This window comes from Anser brachyrhynchus, assembly GCF_964034855.1.
Source record: "Anser brachyrhynchus genome assembly, chromosome: 5".
NCBI lineage: Eukaryota > Metazoa > Chordata > Aves > Anseriformes > Anatidae > Anser > Anser brachyrhynchus.
The window spans coordinates 45,916,911-45,940,583 of NC_137699.1; the positions used below are offsets into that span (position 1 = coordinate 45,916,911).

The 23,673-nt window shown below is 34.7% G+C and overlaps 1 long non-coding RNA gene across 1 annotated transcript in view; it reads left to right on the forward strand.

Moving 5' to 3' along the window:
• The window catches only part of LOC308196718, a 102,692-nt gene that overhangs the window by 73,251 nt on the left and 5,768 nt on the right, over nt 1-23,673 (forward strand). Inside the window, exon 2 of the long non-coding RNA XR_013952365.1 lies at nt 22,066-22,134. This is a non-coding gene — a long non-coding RNA (uncharacterized lncRNA). The remainder of the gene's footprint in view (nt 1-22,065; nt 22,135-23,673) is intronic.

Genomic DNA, 23,673 nt, shown 5'->3' on the forward strand with positions numbered 1-23,673 from the left:
TGGCCGGTTACAACAACATTTTTCAGGGGGTGATGCTGAGGCCAATACTATTTAAAATTGCCATTAGCAGCCTGGACAGTGGGATGGACTGTATCTTCAGCAAATTCATATGAGGTATCAAAACGCCATTCAGGAGATAACCTGGAGAAATGGGTTAAACAAAACTTCACAGAAGTTCAAAAAAAAGCAAATGCAGTGTGGTATGTCAGAGTTCCTCCACACAGCAGTACAGGCCTGAGATTGACTGGCAGGAAAGTTCCAGCAGTTGGACTCGATGATCCTTGTGGGTCCCATCCAACTTGGGAAATTCTAGGATTCTATGATTCTACCTTTGTTTAAAAAGACACAGGAGTCCAGGTGGAAAAAAAATTGTACATAGATCAGAAGTTATCTCTTGCACCATTCAGGACTAACCACAGGAATGCAGCCAGCAGATCAGGAGGAGTGATTATTTCTCCTTCTCTGATGCTTAGAGGCCAAATTTGGAGTACTGTATAAAATTTTAAGGTTGTCAGTACAAGGAACACATTGACAGACTGGAGTGAGTCAGTGGAATGCCACCAAGATGTTAAGGCGACAAGAGCAGCTGACATATGAGCTGTTTGCTCAGACTGAAGAAGAGAAAATTAAATGAGAATCTAATGTTTGCCTTCATCTGACTAACTGGAGGATAAATAAAACAGAGTCAGACTGTCTTTGAAAATGTACGTGAAATGGACAAGAGGCAATGGCCACAAAATGCAATAAACAATATTCAGATCAGATATAAGGAAGAAATTCTTCATCATGTGAGTGGTGAAGCAGTGGAACACGTTGCTCAAAGAGGCTCTTAAGTCTCCATGTTTGGAGGCCTTCAAAACTTGACAAGACCCCATTTAATTTGAGCTAACTTCAAATAAATATTCAGCTTTGCAGATAGTCTTGTTTTGAACGTGTAGTTGGACTAGATGATTTCCAAAGGTAGAACCTAAATTGTACCAGGATTACACTATTCAATGACTCCTTTCTGTTCCTTATCTTCCTGTAAGATACTGCTTACAGCAGATCATTGAATCATAGAATCATGGAATATCCCGAGTTGGAAGGAATCCATAAGGATCATCGAGTCCAACTCCTGGCACCACACAGATGATTATATCTCTCTTGTACAGAAGTGCAAGACATACTTTTTGATAATTATGACAAATTTCTTAAAGCCAGCATTTTATACTGTTGTGCTAACAGTAAATAGGCTGTGCAACGTCAAAGGCTACCTGCACATTTATGTAAATAAAATATATAGAAAAAAATAAAAAATAAATTTGATCATATAGTACTCTAGTGCTCTGCTTTTTTTTTTTTTTTGCTTTTTTTTTTTCAGGGTTTACCATTCTAAATACAAACAAATAAATGCAAATTTAAATAAGAACTATTGTGTTAAATGTAATTCTTAAATATAGCCCTATATGACAAGACTGGTACCTGAATTTGAGATTTATTCTGTTTCACATTGAAATGAGGACTTTGCATGTATGTATTGTAACCAGAAGGTCTAAATACAGTCATGTCATAATTCTTGGTTTCTGCTTTTTGGTGTACTTTTAAAAATAAGATTCAGCTACTTCTTTTTGTTCTTTTTTATCTATATGGAAATCCTTCTGAACAAAATTTGGAATCCATAATCCGTAACATTCACCATGTACCTAATCTAAGTTTAGGCTGTTTTCTCTGAGAGAAGAATATTTGCCCTTTTGTGTTATGTAGCTACTGTAAACAGCCATAGGCTGTTTGAAGGGAAAAACATTTAGGATAATTTTGTATTTTAATATAACCATTACAAATAGCTCAATTCTTTTTTCTTCTTCTTCTTTGGAATTTAGTAATATTTTGCTCATGTGCTAGAAAACAATTTCATTTATTTTCTCCAATATGAGAAAAACATGAGACTGCGGGTCTCATTTTCAGCACTGGGCTGGAACAGGATTTGAGTTACGGCAGTTCATAAATGACTTCATTTATATTTTATGTTTCTACATTGAATGGATCCAGCAGTCTCTTCAGGGAAAAGTTAGAAAACAGTCTCAGATGTGTTACCCCAAGCTTATTACATTATCGGCTTTGTGGTCCGATGTCATAACAAAATAATTGAAAATACCCAGTCAGAATACTTTCATTTTGTGTATTTTTAAAGAAATAATTTACATTGTAGATTTTAAAACTCTCAATTATTTCTGGAGTTAAGAATGTATAGAAAATTGTTCTCATAGAAATTAGAAAAATGGAAATTGGAAAATGAATTGAATAAAATGGAACTTGAGAGTTTTACTGAATATAATTTCTTTTTCCTTTATTCTGTGGTTTGAAAAGAATATACTTTTTAGTACATTTAATAAGGGAGAATATGCAATTCTGATACTGTCAGAAATTACAGATTTTCTTTTCATATTAATAATAAATATCAGAAGAAAATTAAATGATTGCACTTTTTTTTTTCTCTACAAATCATAATCAAAATATTTTTCTAACTTAAGGGCAGAAACCTAGGAGAAATAGGAAAAATAAGAGCATCTTTCCTCAGATTACAATTAAAAGAGGAAAAAAAAAAAGGTATATATATACACTTCTTTGGAAAAAAAAAAAAAAAAAAAAAAAGAATTCTAAGTCCAAAGAGAGATGTTAAGTATACTTACTCATATATTCTAAATTACTTCTAACAATGTATAAAGTACAGCTGCACAGGAAAGGAGTGGGTCCTCATCAGGAACCATCTAAAACTGGATTTACAAAAGAAACTTGTAAATACATTTCTGTTCTAAAGCAATTACATAAAGCACCTCTGTGGTAACCTGAGGGTGTCTCCAAAAGGCAATTACTCTCATCTATCTTGGAAGAGAATTCAAAACAGTCCTAAACCATATCTTAGGCTTGACTGAATTGTGCTTTTGAGATGTATGTCTGTTTTTCTCTCCATTCACTATAGAAGTAACCTGTATAGCTGTATAAAGCTAGACAACCTAAATTAGGTAAACTGGAACACATCTCAAGTGTTGGTTGCTGTCTTTTTCGTTTACTTATTTTTCTAGTTAAAAATCTTGGATGATCCGATTGAAAAACAATTTTGAGATGCATTACCTTATATGTGTTCTAGAATAACACAAATATATTAATGCACATTAATGTTGCTATCAACAATTTTTGAAATGTTCTAGCCCTTAAAGGAGGATGTTTTTAATGTTAAGGCACTGGATTCAGACTCAAGAGAGCTCACTGAAAGTTTTCATCTGTGCCATATCTGGTTTATATAACCTTTATATAACTTGTTAACTCAAAGGTCAAAGGTATGACCTTTGATATAGAATCATAGAATCATAGAATATCGCGAGTTAGAAGGGACCCACAAGGATCATCGAGTCCAACTCCTGGCACCACACAGGTCTACCCAAAAATTCAGACCATATGACTAAGAGCACAGTTCAAACATTTCTTAAACTATGACAGGCTTGGTGTAATGACTACGTCCCTGGGGGGCCTGTTCCTGTGTGTGACAAATAGGAATATTACATACTACAGTAGGAATATTACATGTTCATGTCCTTAAAATTTGGACTCCTGTGTTCAACAGTGTATGAAGCATACATTTTAAGAGTACGCACAGCCTAAAATCCTAGTGTTCTTGACTCTGATTTTGGTTGAAACTTGTTGTTAACGTAATGTAGATAATGCAGTCATTATCAATATAAAAATAAAAATGTCACAAATAATAACACTATTAAATTGACAACTATGTTCATTTAAAATAAACAGATAAGAGAAAATCTTTATTTGCCAACATCTTGTGAATATAAAAGAGTTATTAATAATAATGTAAATTGAAAATTTCTAAGAGGCATTGAGTTTTTCTGAGTTTCCTTTTCTCTTCCAGTGTGAAACTGGATTGTGACTGCATCAGTGGACAGGTGGTATTCCTGGAGCCTCACATTTTACTTCTGCACACATTATAAACAGGATTTTCATGCTGCTAGCCCTGTCTGAAGTGACTGGTACCCAGAATACTTGCCAAAACTGTCACCTCAAATTTCAGCAAGTCTCAAGCAAGTCAATGAGGCAACTGTCAATACCCTGACAAAGGGAACTTTCTTTTATTTCAAACAGGAAATTCAGTTCTCTTGATAAATGCCAACATGGTCAATGTGATTTGGTAGTTGATCCTGATGAATATACACATCTCACCTACCACCTCATTCCACCTTCTTGACTTCCTGGCTGTTTCATTTACAGCCTTCACACAGACCAGATTTTGCACCTTCTATCATAACACAATGTTCAAAAAATTGTTGAATTAATTTCTGTAAAACTTCAGGTTTTCTGACATTTCAGAAAGTCCATCTTCTCAATGAAACATCCAGGCATACACTGGATTTATTTACTTATTTATTTGTCTTTGCTTTCTACCTTAAAACACCATGGTTATTGTGCTTTTGAGTTTGATTTACAATTGTTAATAATCAAATTAATTATTATAAAGCCTTTAAAGTAAGACTCGTTGTTTCCACTCAATAGGAATGTTGAATTGTTGACAATGGGACAGAATTTCAAATGCTTGTCATTATACAATTTCAAGCTACAGGCAGCAGAAATTATGTTCACAATTTACAACATTGGTATTTGTTCCCATCTGAACAGCAAAATGAGGGACAGAGACATGAAACATCCAACTGTGCCTGAAATTCTTTGCACATGTGTTTTATGATACCCAGGGGACATGATTCATAACCTAAAAAAAAATTCAATTAGAAACATAATTCTATATCTCTATTAGACATTTCAAAGTTCAGGTGAATTAGTGAATAAATCACCTTTTTAAAAATGATAAACCAAATAAAGGTCATCTATTAGGTGCTTTTCAGATATCGAAGCTATGTACAGCAGACCACATAACACCTGGAGTTAATTCACAAGTTCTGGGATTCCAGAAGTGATGCTTCCTACGTATTTCAAGCTGTAGTCACATTGCTTCCCATATCCCAACACCTTGTTACCACATTTCTCTTAACATAGAATTGATCAAAACTGGAGATGTTAAACAGACATTTTGTTTGACCTCTGGCTAGAAGTACAAAACTACCTACAAGAACTTAGAGTGCTTTATTTTCCTGTAGCAGACTATTCAAGGCTTTCCAGGATTTAGATATTTGCAAGGCTTGTCAGCAATGTAACCACCCCCAATGTTACATCTCATTTCATAAGAAATAGCATTTTCAAATACCTGCAAGTTGAAGATCTAGGTGCTAACTCATATACATGAGGTGGGAAATTCTTTCAGTGTATTTTTTGCCTTGGTCTTGAAAGTCCATTTGCCTTTGGCAAAGAAAGTAAACTTGATATAGAGCAACACAGGTGTGAACTGTGACCATGACTGTAAATAATTCTGAATACCATAGCTTTTTTCTTTTTTTAATTATAATGAATTGAAAGAACTGAAATACTGAAGAAATATGGGTTTAATGGCTATCTCTAGATTACTTCTGAAATGTTGCTATAAGTCTTTCTTTAGGCCATGTTTTGTCAATAGAAGAAATGGCTTTGTAGTCAAACAGATGTGAGAGTTTGGTTCTTGTATTCTGGCTAGCTCTTGACTGTGTATGCACCTACACTACTGAAAATCAAACCACATACAAAATCTACAGAATAACTTTCCTCGTGCTCTCATGACTTCATACATCATTTAGAAGACTCTCTTGGGTTTTAGGCCTTTCAAGTATTCTTTCTTTTCCACTTCTATAGAATAGTTTTTTGTTTGTTTGTTTTTCATTTAAATCTTCTACCCAGACAATACTGTCTTGTTCCTACACTGGAGTAAAATTACCAGCAATGAACTGAACCAAAGAAAGGCATTTTCATTCTTGGGGCAACAGTCACATCCTTCTTATTATTACTTGGGAGAGTTTTCCACAGGGTGCAATCCAGATGGGACATAGCTTACTTGGAAGTATGAGACAGATCTAGTCAGTGGTTTGGATTAAGAACCTGAAGGTCTTGTTAGGCATCCCTATTTTACTTTCATTCCTCACTGCAGAGTTTAATGTGCAAGCATCAATTTATGGTATGCTACAGGTATCAAATAAGGAATATTATTTTTTTCACATTGCTTATAAGAAAAGGCATCCCTTTCTTATCCTTCTGATAAGTGGAGTTTTAAAAATTTAGAACTTTCTATTGCAGACAATTTGGCTGTCACAGCTCATTCATGTTTCTAAAACCACTAGTTCAGGTTTTATAACATATGACATACACCAGTATACACCTGCCATATTTTTCCTATTAAAATTTCCTAAATAACATTTTTTAAAAATATTATAATGTCATTAAATATATATGTAGGTGAACACACTCACATACAAAAATACATGCAGAGGATTCACTTTGATGTTTATAGTACAGGTTTTATAGAATATATTTTTGTCTTGAAGTTAACCAATGCTAAGTGGAGTGGTTCAATCCAGTGTAACACAACTTAATATTCATAAATATTTGTGATCAAAGCCTGGATTCATTTTAAGACAAAATTATTTTGTTACTTTGGGCAAATCATGTTTCTACTTCAGTTTAAGCTTTTACCTTCCAATGAAGGCAACAGTCAGACAACTGGGAATCCTTTGACCAGAGAAGAGAGTGTGATACTATGTATATTCTCTAGAAAAACTTTAGGAGAACTGTGAAATTCCTTCCAGCTATGTCACATTTTGTAAATTCTATTTATCTTAAACTCCTTTAATAGGAAATAAAAAACATAGAGATGCACCTTTTCTGTATTCTGTCAAATGACCCTGAATTTTCATAATCTATCTGATATTTTTACTGACAAAAAGTCTCTTTGAAGGTTCCAGGGAAAAACAGCAATGGGCAGAATAGAAACAATTGCAGTCAAACGTAGAAGCAGCAGTAGCAGTCTGTTTGGTATTAAGCTGCATGCTTCATCTGAAAACTTTTTTCAACAAGAAGATGTTTTTAAGCTAACCAATAGGCATATACAACAAATAAATAAATAAAAACAGTTCCTTTTGACTAAATTAAAGCATTAAAAGCTGAGAACAATATTCTGTAACATGAACACAGACTCCTTGTTTCCTATGCTAAGTTATCTAAAATAGTCTGAGAGATGGATACTGTACACATTAAACTTCATGGAATTTGTTAATAGGGTATACTTTCTGCATGTCTATAGGCCCTGTTGTGCATTTCTCTCCTATGCTAAAATCTACTTACAAAGAGGTTATAGATAGCTATTGTCAAATTTTCACCTGTTCCTGACACCATCTATTGTGTGAATTTTGTGTAGCTCACTTCTTGATTGCACCATGGTAGGGAACTTTTGAAGCAATAAAAGAAGAACCAAGCTTTTGTCCCAGCTGAATGTCTTCAGACTTCAAGAGGGCCAGGAACCTTTTTTTCTTTATGGAATAACAACATTTCCATTTTTCAGTTCTTTGTTTCCATAATACTAGTGATACTGATCTTGCGAGATTCCCTTTCTGGTCAGGGATCAAGAAATATCACATATCTCACAATAACGAACGAAGAACTTTAGGACAGGAGATGAATGTAAGCAGCAGTTGATTTACCTGGAACTAAGTTTGAGTTTCATCCCACAGCAGTGTAACTCTGTTATACGGCAGTGACAGTGAGCAAAACACTGTTGTAATCGTTTAGAAGAAGCTGAGCTTCATTTAAATATGGGGCATAAAAACTGAGACAAATAGAGCCTGCCAGTTGTGATATATTTTCCAAGCTCTGAGCAATTTAATACTAGCTCCTATAAAATGTTGTTCAATCTCCTAATGACTTTTTAAAGGATGACTGGAGTCAGCTTAGCTGTTGTAGAAACTATGGCTAGAGGGAGATTTTTTATGATTATTATTACACGTGAAACCAGTGTTCTACACACCATTTTTTTGTTCTTTCTGCTTTCTTATTTGATTCATTATCATTTGATTATCTTGGGAGCAAAGCTGTATTAACTATCAGATATAATAATGATTAATTATAAAATATAATTATCTTTCTGTTAACATAAAGATTGAACAATTTTCACTGTGTTGCATGTCATGATCACATATTTAAAAACAAAAGAGCCTTGCTCTCCTTCTACTGAAAAGTATGGCTTACTATTTAATCACAGAAGTCTGTGACTGCAGCAATATGAGGCCTGTGACAGGTTGTGTGATGTTTTACCTAGTACTCAAGTCAGTACAGGTGGAGGAAAAATGTACTAATTGAGTGAATTTTTATTCATATTACAGTTGGATTTCACTGTTTTATAACCTTTAAATAGCTTTTATTCCAAATAAGTTTTCATTCAATTACAATGATATTACGTCTGCACACTGAAGAAAGCTACTAGATCAATGCTTAACTGTTTCATGGTGGAGCTTGTGTTGCATGTGTTCAAACTGAACTTCCTGTGCAATCACTCATCTCTTCTTTATTACTGTTAAGACTAAACCACTTAAGACTCACTAATTCCAGCTGAGTTATATAATTCCTGGTAATGCCCACTCAGGTTGACAGTCTTTCCAAGGAAGAAAAAAAAGTTCCAATTAGGTCTTCAGCCTTGTAGTTCAAAGCTAGGTTTGACTAAATCTCTAGTGAATCACAAAGTGTAGAACTTTTAATAGTTACAAATTAAGGTTTTAATTTTAATCTACCCATTTACTAACAAGCTGTGCCCCCTCTTTGAATATGTTACCCCAAGTGGTCAGTGCTGTAATTGTAACCCTACTTAAAACCATCCTATGTAGTAAATTTCCCTCAGTAAGCCATGCATTCCTCCACTAGCCATTTATTTGAGAGTGCTACAAAATGATGCTGATATAAATTGATTATGGTAGGTATGCATGTTTCTTGACAGATATACAAGGTTCAGGCTTACTTGCTAAGCAAGTTAGATAATCATATTTTATCATTTGGTAGTCTGTGTCTGAAGATACTTAACACTTTAATTTTTTCGTCAAGATACAGTCTACAGACTGGCTTTTTCTGACCTAATCGATGCATTTTTATATATTTAACACTAAAATTAAATGAATCAACAAACCTGCAAACATGTCTCTTGTCTCACCCAATGTTAATTTTCGAGGACTTCAAAGATTCAGAGTGGGTTTGTGTAAATCAGATATTGGCAAATGTTGGTTCATTTAGGTTTATTCCCTCAACTATGTTAGCTTGGATTCAGCTTTAATCTCTTTGCTATCTGGTTTGTGACAAAGTACAGTGACAACACAGTCTGAAGGGAGCAGAGCTGGTCCTGCAGGACTCCACGCTCTGCTTAGCATGGAAACAAAAGGGAATTACAGGAGTCCTAGCATCACAGTGTTTTTCCCCCTGTTATATGCTCGATGAATCTTTAGGAAAGTGACTGCTAGTCTTAAAACAAACATTAGTGGCTCTTACATGTCCCATAAAATGTTACATTTTTGACCTCAGGTGACTATTAGGGTTCTGCTGTAGTTCAGCTATTGATTCTCCACTGCTGAACTCTGTCAAGTCTGAAGTTTTTCTGAGACTGTGCTCATGTATGATGTTCAACAATGTGTCAGGGGACACAAAAACCCTGTGAAGTGCTGGCTAGCACAACTTTCAGCCCCCTCAGTTTCATATGCTCTAGTATATACAGGCTGTTAATGCCATGCCATTGCACTGAGATTAAACTTTTGAAGCTAGAACCTGAAATATTGTCTCAAGAATGAAACCTCAACCAGATTAAAATAGAAAACTCTCTATACTTGTTCTATGTTAAAAGTGTAACAATAAAAATAAATAAATAAATAAAAATGTAGAACTGGTTGTTGGGTATAGTATTTGATTACAGAATCTGTATTTTAATGCTAATATTTATCTTTAGATATTATATATTTTGTGGCAGTAGATATGCATTTTTGGTTCTATATCTTTTATTGTTGAGCTTAACAGTTGTCTCAGACTATACCAGGTTTCAGATTTTACTGCAGAGTAAATGGTGATGATGTTTATAGAAATAGTACTGAATAAAACTTACAATTTCAATTTCCAGTCTGTAGGAAAATCTGCTACTTCAAAGTTACCTTTTGATCTAGTGAGATAGAGATAAAAAGGTCAATGTTTAAGGATGGAAAGTAAAGTTTAGGATTTCAAGATTTTTTTGAAAGAAAACCATGATCAAGATCAAAATTAGTTAATATTCTAACACTTGAAACCACGACACCAGAAAAGTTGTCTACCAGGAATATTTTGCAACTCCATGTATTCTCAACATATTTCAGTTTTGTTGAAGTAGCATTTTCAGGAAATCATCATTTATCACTCCTGTTTGTCTACTCTAATTTATGTCTTAGCTGGTCCTAAGGACTATTTCCTTATCATAATTTCCATGCCAATCAATTACCATTCTGTTGCTAATAGTGTTTTCATTGTAGTACCAAATGCAATTGGATGAAGTGTGTTATTGAAATAATGCAATTTTGCTCTTAGTGGTGCACTAAATAACAACATATGCAAGGCCCCTGCTAGGTTTTCTCTTTATGTAAAAAAATTCTGACATGATTTAGCATGGAAAGAAGTAATGTTATATTATATTCAACAAGGCATACGCCATGTTATATTTTCTACTCATGTAAGATTACATAAAAATGAAAGCAAACACAGTGAATTATAATTGCAATGGGACTCATATCTTAAGGGCATACCTGAGTGGGAGGCTTTATAACTGTCTTAACTTTCTGTGTATTTTACTTCTAAGTCTCATGATTCTGCACTGATGAAAATTGTTTCAAGTTCACTGCAGATTGTTACATGGGAGAAAGTTTTCTTGTGTTCTGTTTTATAGAAATGGTATTTTTATTTCTCAACATATCAATACTCTTTCTAACCTAAGAAACCTGAGATTAGATGCACACCACATTTGCATTTGGAGGGAAAATGTGAAATCTGTTATAGGAATCCTACATACAGAATGTGTGGAAATATGTAATCAACCCAGAAGAACAAGTAAACCTTACTCTGGCTGGTCTACAATGTATATCGTTTGTGGTAGGCCATAACTTCAATCTTGGGTTTGCGAATGATGAATAATCTCACTAAAACATTCAATAAGAGTTTACCATCCCAGATTCTATGGAGACACTTTGTAAAACTTTTCTTAAATAAGTGACTCCACTTAATGGGTTAAGTAATTATTAATGTGTACTTGACATACTCACAAAGCTGTGAGCTGTGAGCTGTACATGTTATAGTACTTCTGATTCTTCATGGAAAATATTTGTATTTCAACTTGTCTGTTCTGAACACAGGTTACATAAAACTAATAGCCTATGTGGTTGCTTTCAAATTCAGAGGCATTTTGATCTGGCTTGCTTGTTTCAGGAGATAGTTTAATAAAATTCCCCCCCACTTTTTTTTTTTTTTTTTTTTTTTATGATCCAGGAGGGCCATACTTGTTCGGTTTTGTTTGTTTGTTTGTTTGTTTTGTTTTGTTTTGTCTAACTCCCCTCTCCCCCCCCCCCCCCCCCCCGGCCCCAATAGATTGAGGGAAAAATCACTCTGAGATATTTCCTATTCCATTCATGCTATTGCAGAACTATAATTTGGTCTCCAGCTGTGTCCAGTAAAGATTAAAATGGTAATATACGGTGTCTATTTCTTTAGAGACTGCTAAGTGACTTTAAAATTGTGTGCCATTATTAAACTGGCATATACTCAAGAAGGTGTAGCTAAAAAAATTATAGAACAACATTACACACAGCTGTGTTGATTTGTATTCTGACTTTCACCATACGTAGAATGGTGCTTCATATTTAACATTTATGGCAATGGAAATAAAATTTACTAATATGCTTATATTCTTGTTCTTGACAGAGGAATATTTAATATTTATTTTTTAGTATTATTTTTTTTTCCTTAAAAAAAAGGTGGGGTTTTTTTTGGGTTTTTTTTTTTTTTTTAGAGTTTAGCAGTAGGGATTGTAATAGTCTAACAAGCAGGTGTTGACCAGAAAAAAAGTATAAGAATTAGTCAGGAATGTACTAATATATATTGTAATATAAAATGAAAAACTATTGCACTCGAAGTAAAAACAGTGTTGAAGAGATAGGCATATTTGCACAATCATCTGACAGAATTTACCAGTTCAGATATTTATATTTCTGACACTTAAATTTGCAGTAAGATTCTTGCATATGCAGGATACTTGGTGAAATGCTTCTGAAGTATAAACACCAGTCTAATTTTCTCAGTTGTGACCATTTTCAAAGTAGTTTTAAATTCCGATGCCTTTGTGTTGGAATCTTCTGAAAATAATTGATGGTTCAGGCATTTGAAAAACTGCCTCCAAAAGCACAAATGAATACATTATCACTTAAATTAGATCTGTTCTAAGTTTGATGATTTGCCAGCTCCACTGCTAATGTTTTAGATCTTCTAGCAGATGTGTAAAGTGGGCATGCTCCAATGTCCAAAAACCTTCAACAGTGTCCATAAACAATGCTTACAGTCATAACAGGTCCATAGTACAGTAAGACATTGAATGACCACAGATTTTTTTAGGAAATTAACTATTATATTTAAATGCTTCACTGAACACAATGTAAGATGTTCTGTGATGATTCATGGTGACAACCTGAGCTTCTGAAAGAAAGCTTTTTGTTTGGTTGGTTGCTTTTTTTGGCCTTAAAGTTGGCTCAAGGCAATTGGAATCTAATTATCTTGGTAATTTTCAGAGATCTCTCCCTTTCTTATTCAAATTGCCCCAGTCTCGCTTGTTTTCTTTTGAAGAAGATACTACTTTTGAAGAGCATTACCTCCACTTTACATAGAAATGAATTTCACAGCTATCATGGGGAATAGCTATAACTGGTTGGGTGGAGAGAAGCGTTCTGCTAAACCTTGTGAACTCTAGATGAAATACCACAGCTTGATAACATTAATCACATTTCCTAATTTAGCACAACTCCTAAAATGAATATAGAGTTTCAGTGATGAAATCTTCAAATACAAAAGAGAAAATATTCGTAACATATAGAAAAAAAAATCTAAAAACTGCAGTGAAATGATTTGTGTTGGATTGAGAAAGTCAGAAATGTATTTTTATTTAAGTAAGACTTTAAAAGGATGTTTTCAAAAAAGCTAGGCTATCTTGTCACTGAAATTATTCCTCTAGCATTTCATTTCAAGCTTGGTCTTGAAAAGAAAGATCTTTTCAGATATCTTAATCCATTTTTTTCTGAACTCTCAAGTGAAAATATTATAGTTTTAGATTTCTGTGCTGTTAGTCAATAGTTATCTTTCTCATTCAGTTCTCTTGTTCAGAGACTCACTTTTGCGATACATCTTATTGCCTTTTTTTTGAGGGGGGGGTAGAAGTGACAACAGAAAAAGAAAAAAGGGTTAAAAAAAAAAAGAGGAAGACCTCTTTACTGAGAAGTAATTTCTGACAAGAGGTGTTTTACATATATGTATGTGTACATATATATACGTATATCTGTATATACATACATACACATATATTATATATATATAAAATATATATGTGCCCCACAATATGAGAAGAAAACAGTCACATATCAAGTTTACTAAGGGGTAACTTTCCATTAGGGTCGTTCCTATACTACAGTAATTCACAGAAATACTGTATTATACAACAACATGTGTAACACCTTGGTCCTTATTTTCCTTACCAAGCTATAATGACCTTAGAGAATAAAAAGCAACTCTTATGTAGTACAATGAAATGAATTAGAGATAAAAATTTTAAGAAGGTTTGAAGTCCTGAACTAGAAAATAATCTATAGTTTTGATGCTTTTCCAAAAGCATCCTTCAGTCTAAAATATATTTGAATAATATGCCGACGTTACGATAGTAGCAGTGTTGAAATATACACCTGGAGAATAACATGGATATAACGAATAACAAGGCAAGTATACAAACTAGGTTTGCACTGCATAATAATTTTTAACAAAACACCTTAAACCTGAGGCCCAGGTTGAGTTTTCTACAAGGGGTGCATGTAGAGAGAGACCATTGTGAATGATTTTCCAGTGATTATAGAGAAGATAATGTGAAGGGAATTGACTGAGTAACCAAATATTTTTATTCAGATGACAAAAAACACCTCAGTCCCCATTTTGGTTGCACTCATCTGATCAATATGAAAAATAAGATGATATTGAAACAAATAGACCCTATTCATAGTTTCCAGTTTGTCTTTGATATGCAGGTTTTTGTCATTTGGAGGAATTGTTTAGAGAGAGGAATCAGCTGAATATTGTTTGTTGACAGTATGCAGGAGATAGCTAGAGATGCTGTTCTGCATTTAACAACATCTTGCATACAGCTGTGAATAATTGCACCCATGCCAAGCAGGCTGTGGAGTTACCATTTGAGGATGAAAATACTAGCCAGCTTATATTTAGAACCATAAATCTTGAAAATAGCAACGGGAATCATGCAAAAGACTTTTCAGGGTTTTTATACGATGGACTTGATCTTTCTATTTTCCCCAACCTGGTTCCAGAAGCTTGGAAAGAATATATCATAAAATGAATACCACATTTGCTCAAAAAAAAAAAAAAAACAGCTGTCAATAATATATTAACTCCCTTCCATCCTTACTCCATCTGTTTTAATTGACAATATGAAATCAGTAAGCATTTGCAGAGACTGAAATTGTCCCTTGTTGTTTAGGGGGGTGTAATACCCATTATTCATGCAGAATACAAATTTTTTATCAATTGAAAATGGAATGCCTTTAGTTCACACAGAAAATATAACCATTTCCATTTTAGGTTCTTTGTTCTACTTGCATATATACTGGTGATATGTAGAACTTGTATAAAATCATCTAATAAACCAAAATTTACTGAAATCAATAGCAATTTTATTGTTTACTCAAGTAGAACTAGTCATTCTGTCACAAATGATTCATAATATTCTATCCCTATTATGACCATTCTAGTTTTTTTTTTTTTTTTTTCCATAAGTTTGGTAGATATGACCATGTTTTTGATACCTGTATGTGTAGATGAGGCTGCTAATCTTTCCAAAAGAACTGATTTGGAGAGACTACAAAAATGAAGAGAAATGCTGCAACTTAGTACGCAGATGGTCCTCATCACTTTCAGTGATAAATATTTTGTTTGTTTTACACGACCATTTTATAACAATACGAAATTATTACTAATTATGAAGAATGTAATTAGCAATTTCCAGAAATTAAAACATTTCAGAAGATAGCTTGAAAAGATGCTTGTCAAGGTGTAAGTTGTTGTTGTACATAGACCACAGCTAAAAAATATAGTTATTAGGTATGCTAATATATATATACAGAGAGTTTTAGTTTATATCTTGGCAGAAAGCAAATAAACAATTTTTTTTAAGTCAAATTTTTAATTGATCCAAGAGGAGTCTGCTGGGAACCAGTTCAATTTCAAGGATTCCTTCAAAAAACATCATGAAAATCCTCTACAAACCTCCATGTGCATTCTGCTACTGAATTAAATCTTTTGTTCTATCTTTGGATTTTTGACAGAAGTGTATACAGTAGAAGTTAAGATATACATCACACTGATGTTTCTTGCTAGAGTTACAGAAAAGGTCAAGACAGATTTGGAAAACTTAAAAAATTATAAACCTAACTAGAGTTGGATGAGCTTGTTTCTGATTTCTCTTGCAGGAAATCTCTGCTTAAGTCCTTGGCATCTTCTTCATTTATTAAAAAGGAAAATGAGCAACAAAAGTAATCCTGTGGTTCAAAAGTAATTTTCAGAATTCAGCTTGGGGTAACAACTCAGATGATTCTTTCCCAAAAGGCAAATAGTATCTTTTATTAAATTGATTAAGAATGATAAAAATATTCAACTTTTGTTTCCCTGTTTTTTTTTTTTTTTTAACTGTTAACTGTTTTTGTTTTAACTGAGAGATTATTGACTTCATCATGGATATATTCTGCTTTATTCTAAAGCAGAACTCTTTCCTAACTATAGGGATCGTCATTGTTATTTGCGTATACAGATGTTCTAGTTAATGGGTCATTAACTAGATTAACAATTAACTAAAGTTATTTATTTGATATTAAGCATTTTGGTGATTTTCAGGGCTTCTTAAAGTGTTCTTGTTGAGCACATGCTTTTATTTCTGAAGTTTTATTTCATAAAAGAAGTATTAACTTTTTTCCTGCATTAATGAATTAAACTTTATGTAGTATTTTATCAAAGACATTAAGTCTGATGTATTTCACCTAATTTTGAGTGTCTACAGGATCTACAGCTAAAGCTGCATTACCCATGACTCCTTTTATAATTATTGTAGAAAAGTTTCCAACACAGTCTAGCTCTCAGTGGTTCAGTGCTCAAAAGTAGTTAATTTCTGAACTACCAGACTATTACATTCTGCAAAATAGCCAGTGTTTGATTCAAGGCACTGCTTAGAAATGAGTTCTGTTGTATAAAAGATAGTGATAAAAGTGGTTTTGGACATCTCTGTCATGCTGCCTCTGTCTTCCCTACCTCCTTTGAACTTAAATACAGAATTTTTGCTATGAAGTCCAGAGCAAGTGACAAGGAAGGCAGTTAGTTAATTTCTCTGTCCAAAAGTCATGAGCACATTTTGTGTTTGCAGGGGAGAAAGATTTTCCTCACTGTATTTGACTTCTAATTACTTCACCTTTATAGCATGGAGCTAACTAATCTCTTCGATTATTGGAGAGAGAGAGAGAGAAAGTCACTATTAATCAACACCTTATTCACTGATCAACCAGGTAGAAATCTGGTTTAGCACTGGAATTCCCACTGGCAATATCAAATGAGGATCTTGAAACAGAGGAGAATGGGAGCCAACTTCTGAGTTTCTACATTCTTCATTATTATGTTTGAAGCTGTGCTATTGCTGCACTTCAGGATAAAATCAAGTTTGATCCCTGTATTTCACTTAATCACCATACTTTGGACTGACTGTTTTAGGATAGGGACAATGATAATATGTGGTTTGGGGGCTTTCTGATATGTTACCAGTTAATATTAGCAAAGAATGATGAAGACTGGAAACATTAAAAATATTTAACATTTTTAAATTTTAAATTAAATTAAATTAAAAAAATATTTTTTTTAATTTATAATTTATAATATTTAAATTAAAAATATAAGAGGTCTGACTAAGAGGTCTTCATTCCTAATAGAGTTGCTATAGGTAGTGATACCTCTGTGGTGACTATGAGGAGTTTTGTTAGGAAACCCAAGGGTATTGGATACAAGAGAGTAAAAATAATTCAGCATTTGGAAGTTCAGCATCAAAGATTATATAAAAGTAAGTTCAATGATTATGATTATATTGGATGCAGGCTAATATACAATCCATATGCAGAAATTTTCTGCTTCTACACCATTGTTTTTTCACTCAGAGATAATGAGATTCTTTAATGATGATCTTCATGCCACAGAAACATTAAACTGCAGCCTACAGAAAGAAAAAAGATGCAAAAAACAAAGAACACACTTTCTCTCGTAAGTGACAATGGACAATTTCCTCAAATACAAATGATATTTGCAGCATTAAAATCCCCAATAAACATATCCCCGTGTCTCTTGGCCATTATCTTATCAAGAGTTTTTTAAATATATTAATTTTAATTATATATTATATATTATATATTATTATTATATTATATATATATTAAATATATATTATATTACATTTTTTATATTTTAATTTTTATTTTTAATTATATTTCTATTGAAGAACTGTCAAACTTCTTGTTTTATAACTACAAAACATCTAATTTGTATAGGCCACCCATAAAACAGCTTGTGAGCATTTTTTTAATTAAAATGATTAATTTGGTCTCTCCTCTGTTGGGCAAACCTGGAGGGAACAACTGGTCTGCACAACTGGAATTCACCAGACTTTGAGAATAGCTATGTGGAGAGAAGCACTCTGAAATCTGAAGTTTCTATTTGCTTTGAGGTTTGAACGCATCAACAACCTAAACAGTCCAATCCTTTCTGATAACATCTGTTTTTCAGCAGTTTGCAACCTAAGAGATATTTGAATTACCCATTTTGCTTTTATCATTTCTAATTGAAAGTTAAATAAAAGTCCTAGAAACCTGTTGACCCAAACAAATATAAATCTATGTGGATTCTTTATAAAAACACATTTAAATATGCTGAATTATCTTTTACTAGGAATAGGCATTGATCATTGATCACATGTTAGTGAACTGAAGAAGAAAAATGAAGAAAACTGAAGAAAAAAAATGAAGAAAAATGAAAAAAAATGAAATGAAAAAAAAATGAAGAAAACTGAAATGAAGAAAACTGAAGAAGAAAATGATGCAGAGCAAAAGGTAGTCAGTCCTATTTTAAGTGAAAAGAAAATATTTCCATTTGGGATATATATAGTATCCTTATTGGCTTCCATTAACCTGCATCAGTTGATTAGTTGAAAATCTGAGTGTCAAAATTTCAACTGGAGTCAACATGAGAACAGGAAATAAAATTATTGGCATATGAAGAATTTTATTGCTCTTGAAGTATGAAAATACAGGGTTTTCCAAAAACCTAGCTAAAAATAGAACATCACCACCAGTGGAAGTAGTAGTGTTATTTACAATTATTTTAAGACAGCAGAGAGGACTTCAATACTTATTAGTTAATATTACTGGGAGTTATAAAATGCAATATTATATCAACCAGTGAAAGGTTTAGGGATGTTTTAGTCATAGAATCATAGAATCATTTAAGTTGGAAAAGACCTGTAAGATCTCAAGTCCAACCATCCACCTAACACTACAATTCCATGGCTAAACTGTGTCCCTAAGCACCACTTCTACACATCTCTTAAATACCTCTAGGGATGGCAACTCCACCACTTCACTGGGCAGCCTGTTCCATGCCTAACAACCCACTGAGTGAAGGAATTCTTCCTGATACCCAATCTAAACCTCCCCTGTCATAATTTAAGGTCATTGTTCTTTTTTCTTACTTTTTTTTTTTTTGTAATAATAGTAATAGTATTAGTAATAGTAATAGAAAATAGTAATTATAGAAATTATAGTAATGGTAATGGTAATAATGGTAATAATGGTAATAATAGTAACAGTAACAGTAATACTAATACTACTAATAAACAGATACTTGATCACTGTTGATGAAATAAGAATGAAAGCTTATTTATTGGCATTACTGAAGTTCTGACAGCAGCCTTTTTTTTCTTTTTTTTCTTTTTTTCTTTTTTTTCTTTTTCTTTTTTTTTTTTTTTTGGTCTTAGACATTTATGAATATATAAATTTTCAGTTTGTTGGCCAGGAGTGATTAATAGCCACTTGGTTATGAGGCAATAACACTCTTCCAGTCACAGGATAGACTGTATAACAATCCAATCAAGTCTTCCTGACTACTGACTAAGGGTGTCATTTTAGTAGCATGTCATCAGTACTGCTAGAAAGTTAACATATTATAGACAGAAAGGAGGAAAAGTTTCATTTCTTAAATGCATTTAATTTCTGCTGGTTGCACCCAAGGCAGCAACCAGATATTTTTTTCTCTAATCTGTACATCCAAAATGATAGCCTATTGCTTCACAACAGAAAGATAGACTCAGCCAAAAATGATTACGATTCCTCTTTTTTTTTTTTTTTAAATATTCAATAGCAAAGTGTTTCTTTTTGAGCAATTAAACTGCATATTCAATGCAGAAACTGAAATAGAGTAATCACTACATAATTTGACTAGGAATCATGCCATGAGAAGAAAAGCTATTGTGATATCCCTGGAACTAAATGTGCTGGAAAATTCATTTTTCTTCTATGCAGGGATGTTTTCTTGGGTCTACTGAGTTGATGAGTGCCTTTATTTCTCATTGAAGTTAATAGGAGATGAAGGTTCTCAATGTCTCTCAGGAGGTTCTTAATCTTTTATATTATGAAAGGTTTGAACTGAAAGGATGTTCCAGAACAGTGTAGTGTGGAAGTTCTTATCTAACAGATTCAGAGACTCTGAAAGCATCTTTAGAGCTGAAAGGCTGGAACCTGATGAAAGGAACATTTTTTTTCAGTTGAGTCACCAACGTGATTGGCTCTGGGGCAGACGCCTTTGGCAGTGGAGCAGGGGTTTCCTGCATCCAGTTTCCACCTGCATGCAGGGGGTTTCCTGAGTTGAGACCACGTGAGGCAGCCAAGCAAGCCACCAGGACACAGCAGCCCTTGCAAGGGTGGCTGACCAGGCTTGCGGTGGAGCCGGAAGCACCCCCCATTCTCGTACAAAGGCAGCCCCTCAGGAACACATGCAACAAGGATTCAGTGAACAGAGCACAGCGCATCAGTCAGGGCAGGGCGCAGCAGTTTGCATGGCATTGTGCACAGGGAGGACAAGCAAGCAGGGCACAAGGTGGGTCATTTTATATTCTGAGAGCAGCAGAGAAAGTGCCTTCTGCTGTAACAGAAATGGTGCCCACCCACAAAGCCTGCCAGTCTGAAACTGAATCCCAAATGGAGGAGCCACAACCTCCCCAGGCAGATGCCTACAACCAAACAGACCTCCCAAGGATTGAAAGAGCTGCCCAGACCCTCAGTTCCAGGGAACTCCAGTCTCTGGAAGTCTCCCTAGGTCCTGAAGGCAGAGGTGGGTGTCATGGATGTAACGATGTTAATGGGATCAGGAGCGCAAGTAGTGTTCTTCTCTGTCCTCCCGGTTGGTGACTGGGACCCAAGAAGAAGGAGATGAAAGGATCAAGTGAATGATTGGCTGTGAGGCTTGTGCCATGCTTAAGGTTTTAGGTTCTGCGATCTTAGTACTTCTGAGACAGGGGACATGCTGATACTGGACAGGGTTCACCTGACCAGGTGGGGCAAGAGTGTTCTGGGAAGTAAACTGTCTGGGTTTATCAGGAGGGATTTAAAATAGATGCAGTGGGGGAAGGTGATGTACCTCTGAGTGAAGGAAGCAAAAGAAGATTGTTACTTTAAGAAAAACGAAAACACTTGTGAACTGTCCCAAAGCAATCAGGAAGGGTTCTTCTGGAAAAGTGATGCAACCAATAGGCCAGCTGAAGTGCATCTACACACACACCGCATGGAAAAAAAGGAGGAATTGAAAACCATGGTGCAATTAGACAAACCTAGAAAAGTGGACCCATATGAACCTGATGATGTTCAACAAGTCTAGGTGCAAGGTGCTGCACCTGGGTCGGGGCGATCCCGGACATGAGGATAGACTGGGAGAAGGACACATTGTGAGCAGCCCTGCAGAGAAGGACTTAGGAATTCTGGTGGACAAAAGGCTTGACATGAGCCAGAAGTGAGCACTTGCAGCCCAAAAGGCCAGCTGCATCCTGGGCTGCATCAAAAGAGGAGTGGCCAGCAGGTCGAGGGAGGGGATTGTCCCCCTCTGCTTTGCCCTTGTGAGGCCTCACCTGGAGTGCTGTTTCCAGGCCTGCGGCCCACTCCACAAGAATGATGTGGTTCTGTTAGAACAGGCCCAGAGGAGGGCTACGAAGTTGATTAAGGGGGCTGGAGCACATCTCCTATGAAGAAAGGCTGAGAGAGCTGGGGCTGTTCAGCCTGAAGAGAAGGCTCTGGGTTGACCTTATTGCAGTTTTTCAATACTTAAAGAGGGCTTATAAAAAAGATGGAAAGCAACTTTTTGCTCAGGCAGATAATGACAAGACAAGGGAGAATGGCTTTAAGCTAAAAGAGGGAAGATTTAGTTTAGAGGTTAGGAGGAAATTCTTCACTCAGAGGGTGGTGAGGCGCTGGAATAGGTTGCCCAGAGAAGCTGTGGATGCCCCGTCCCTGGAGGTTTTCAAGACCGGGTTGGATGAGGCCCTAGGCACCCTGATCTAGAGGGTAGCATCCCTGACCATGGCAGGGGGGTTGGAATTAGACTGTCTTTAAGGTCCCTTCCAACGCAAGGTCTTCTATGATTCTTTAATTCTATGATTCTATGAATAGCTAAAAAACTACATATGTAATGTTGAAGAATGGAGATCAGTTTTAAGAGAACAGACATATAAAATATCATATTCATTCTATTCTAAACAAAATTATTATTATTATTTTTTTCCAGCAGTTTACCTCCTGTTTACCTGTGAAGAGATGGACTCATATTCAGGAGTTAGTTTCTGTAGCTATTCAAGTACGTATCTTTGTTGTTTCATGAGAACAGATTTTTATCTGAGTCTTTCCTGAAGAGAGATTTTCCATTGCACAATGTTGCTTGTGCTAGAGGTTTCCTGTTAGCCAGATGACAAATTTAAATAGCATAGAACAAAAATAACAGGTGTTTAAAAAAAAAAATAAATCAGTTAATTAATTTTGTGCCATCCCTGCCTGAACTGGAGTCCTCTGTACTGTCAGTGCCAATAGGTGCTGAGCTACCTATTACATAGAATTAGCTTTCATCAAAGTCTAAATTGTGGCTCCACCAAATCCAAGAAGATCCAAGAAACAAAAATATCCCACCACCACCAGTGCTCATTTTCCTGGTTGATTGGCCTGTCTGTCATTCTTGCTCATGAGTTTTTTAGCTTATAGAAATAGGAAAGAGGTTATTTTGTTCTCTGCTACCAAAGAGTATTTCAGCCATATGTGCAGGTTGACAGGTGGGCTGAGAAGTTCAATCCCAACCCATCACTTCTATTTATATGGTTTATTAAACAGCTGAAAGGTTTGGAATCTCTCAGTTCATTGTAAAATCCATTTCTCTGCATGAACAATTCACCATAAATTAAAGGCTTCATACCCTGTAATATACTTATTCTGGTTCCTTGAAATTAACTCTTTCTATTTAAAAAGGAAAGAATGGCATTAAACAAGGAGCTGCCCATCAAAAGTAGCAATGAATGCATCTCTCTCTCTCCTTTTTTTTTTTTTTCTTTCATAAATGATAGACAATATTGGCACTTTACTCTTAAAAATCTGGAATCTTCAGAATTTACAAAGATCAGAAACCATTCAGAAAAAGCTAGATTAAATTCTTAAGACAAAACATATTTCATAAATATTTAATGCTTTAAAGTGGCAGTTAGAACTGGACAAGAGGCTGGATCTGCTCAAGCAGCCTCATACTAGATGATAAGTCTCTCTGTGTTTGTAAAGATTGTTGACTTACTGTCTATGACTCAAGGTTTACTCAAAGCCAGACAGATACAGATTCTCTTCTCTATGTTTTGATTTTGCAGTCTGTCACACATCACTATGTGATCACTTCACACTATGTGAAGTAGAAGTAGTAATACAGCTTCACCTAATTGGTTGTAGCAAGGAATATGAGCCTAGGAAAATCTTCTCTGACTCCGGAAATGGATCCAGAGAGTGAACTAAAAGTGGTAAAAAGTTTGACACGGAAAACAACACACACAATGTAAAGATAAGTGATCACATTTTCTTGGTTTTAGTCGGTGAATAAATCATGCTAAAGCATATATGAAATTTCTCTAATCTTTTGCGATGCACGATTCTTCTATGCAGAATGGATTCCTCATTTGACCTGATACAGGTTTGTCTGAAGTTAGAAAAAAAGTTTAAGGTTAAAAGTTACCAAAAAATAGAATTTGCTAATTTGCCATTCACTCTCAAACCTCACTGCAAGATGATCAGTGCCTAAAACATACACATCTTTGCTTCCTATCTTTTTTTATTTCCATACCATATCCTCATATAGATATCAAAGCAA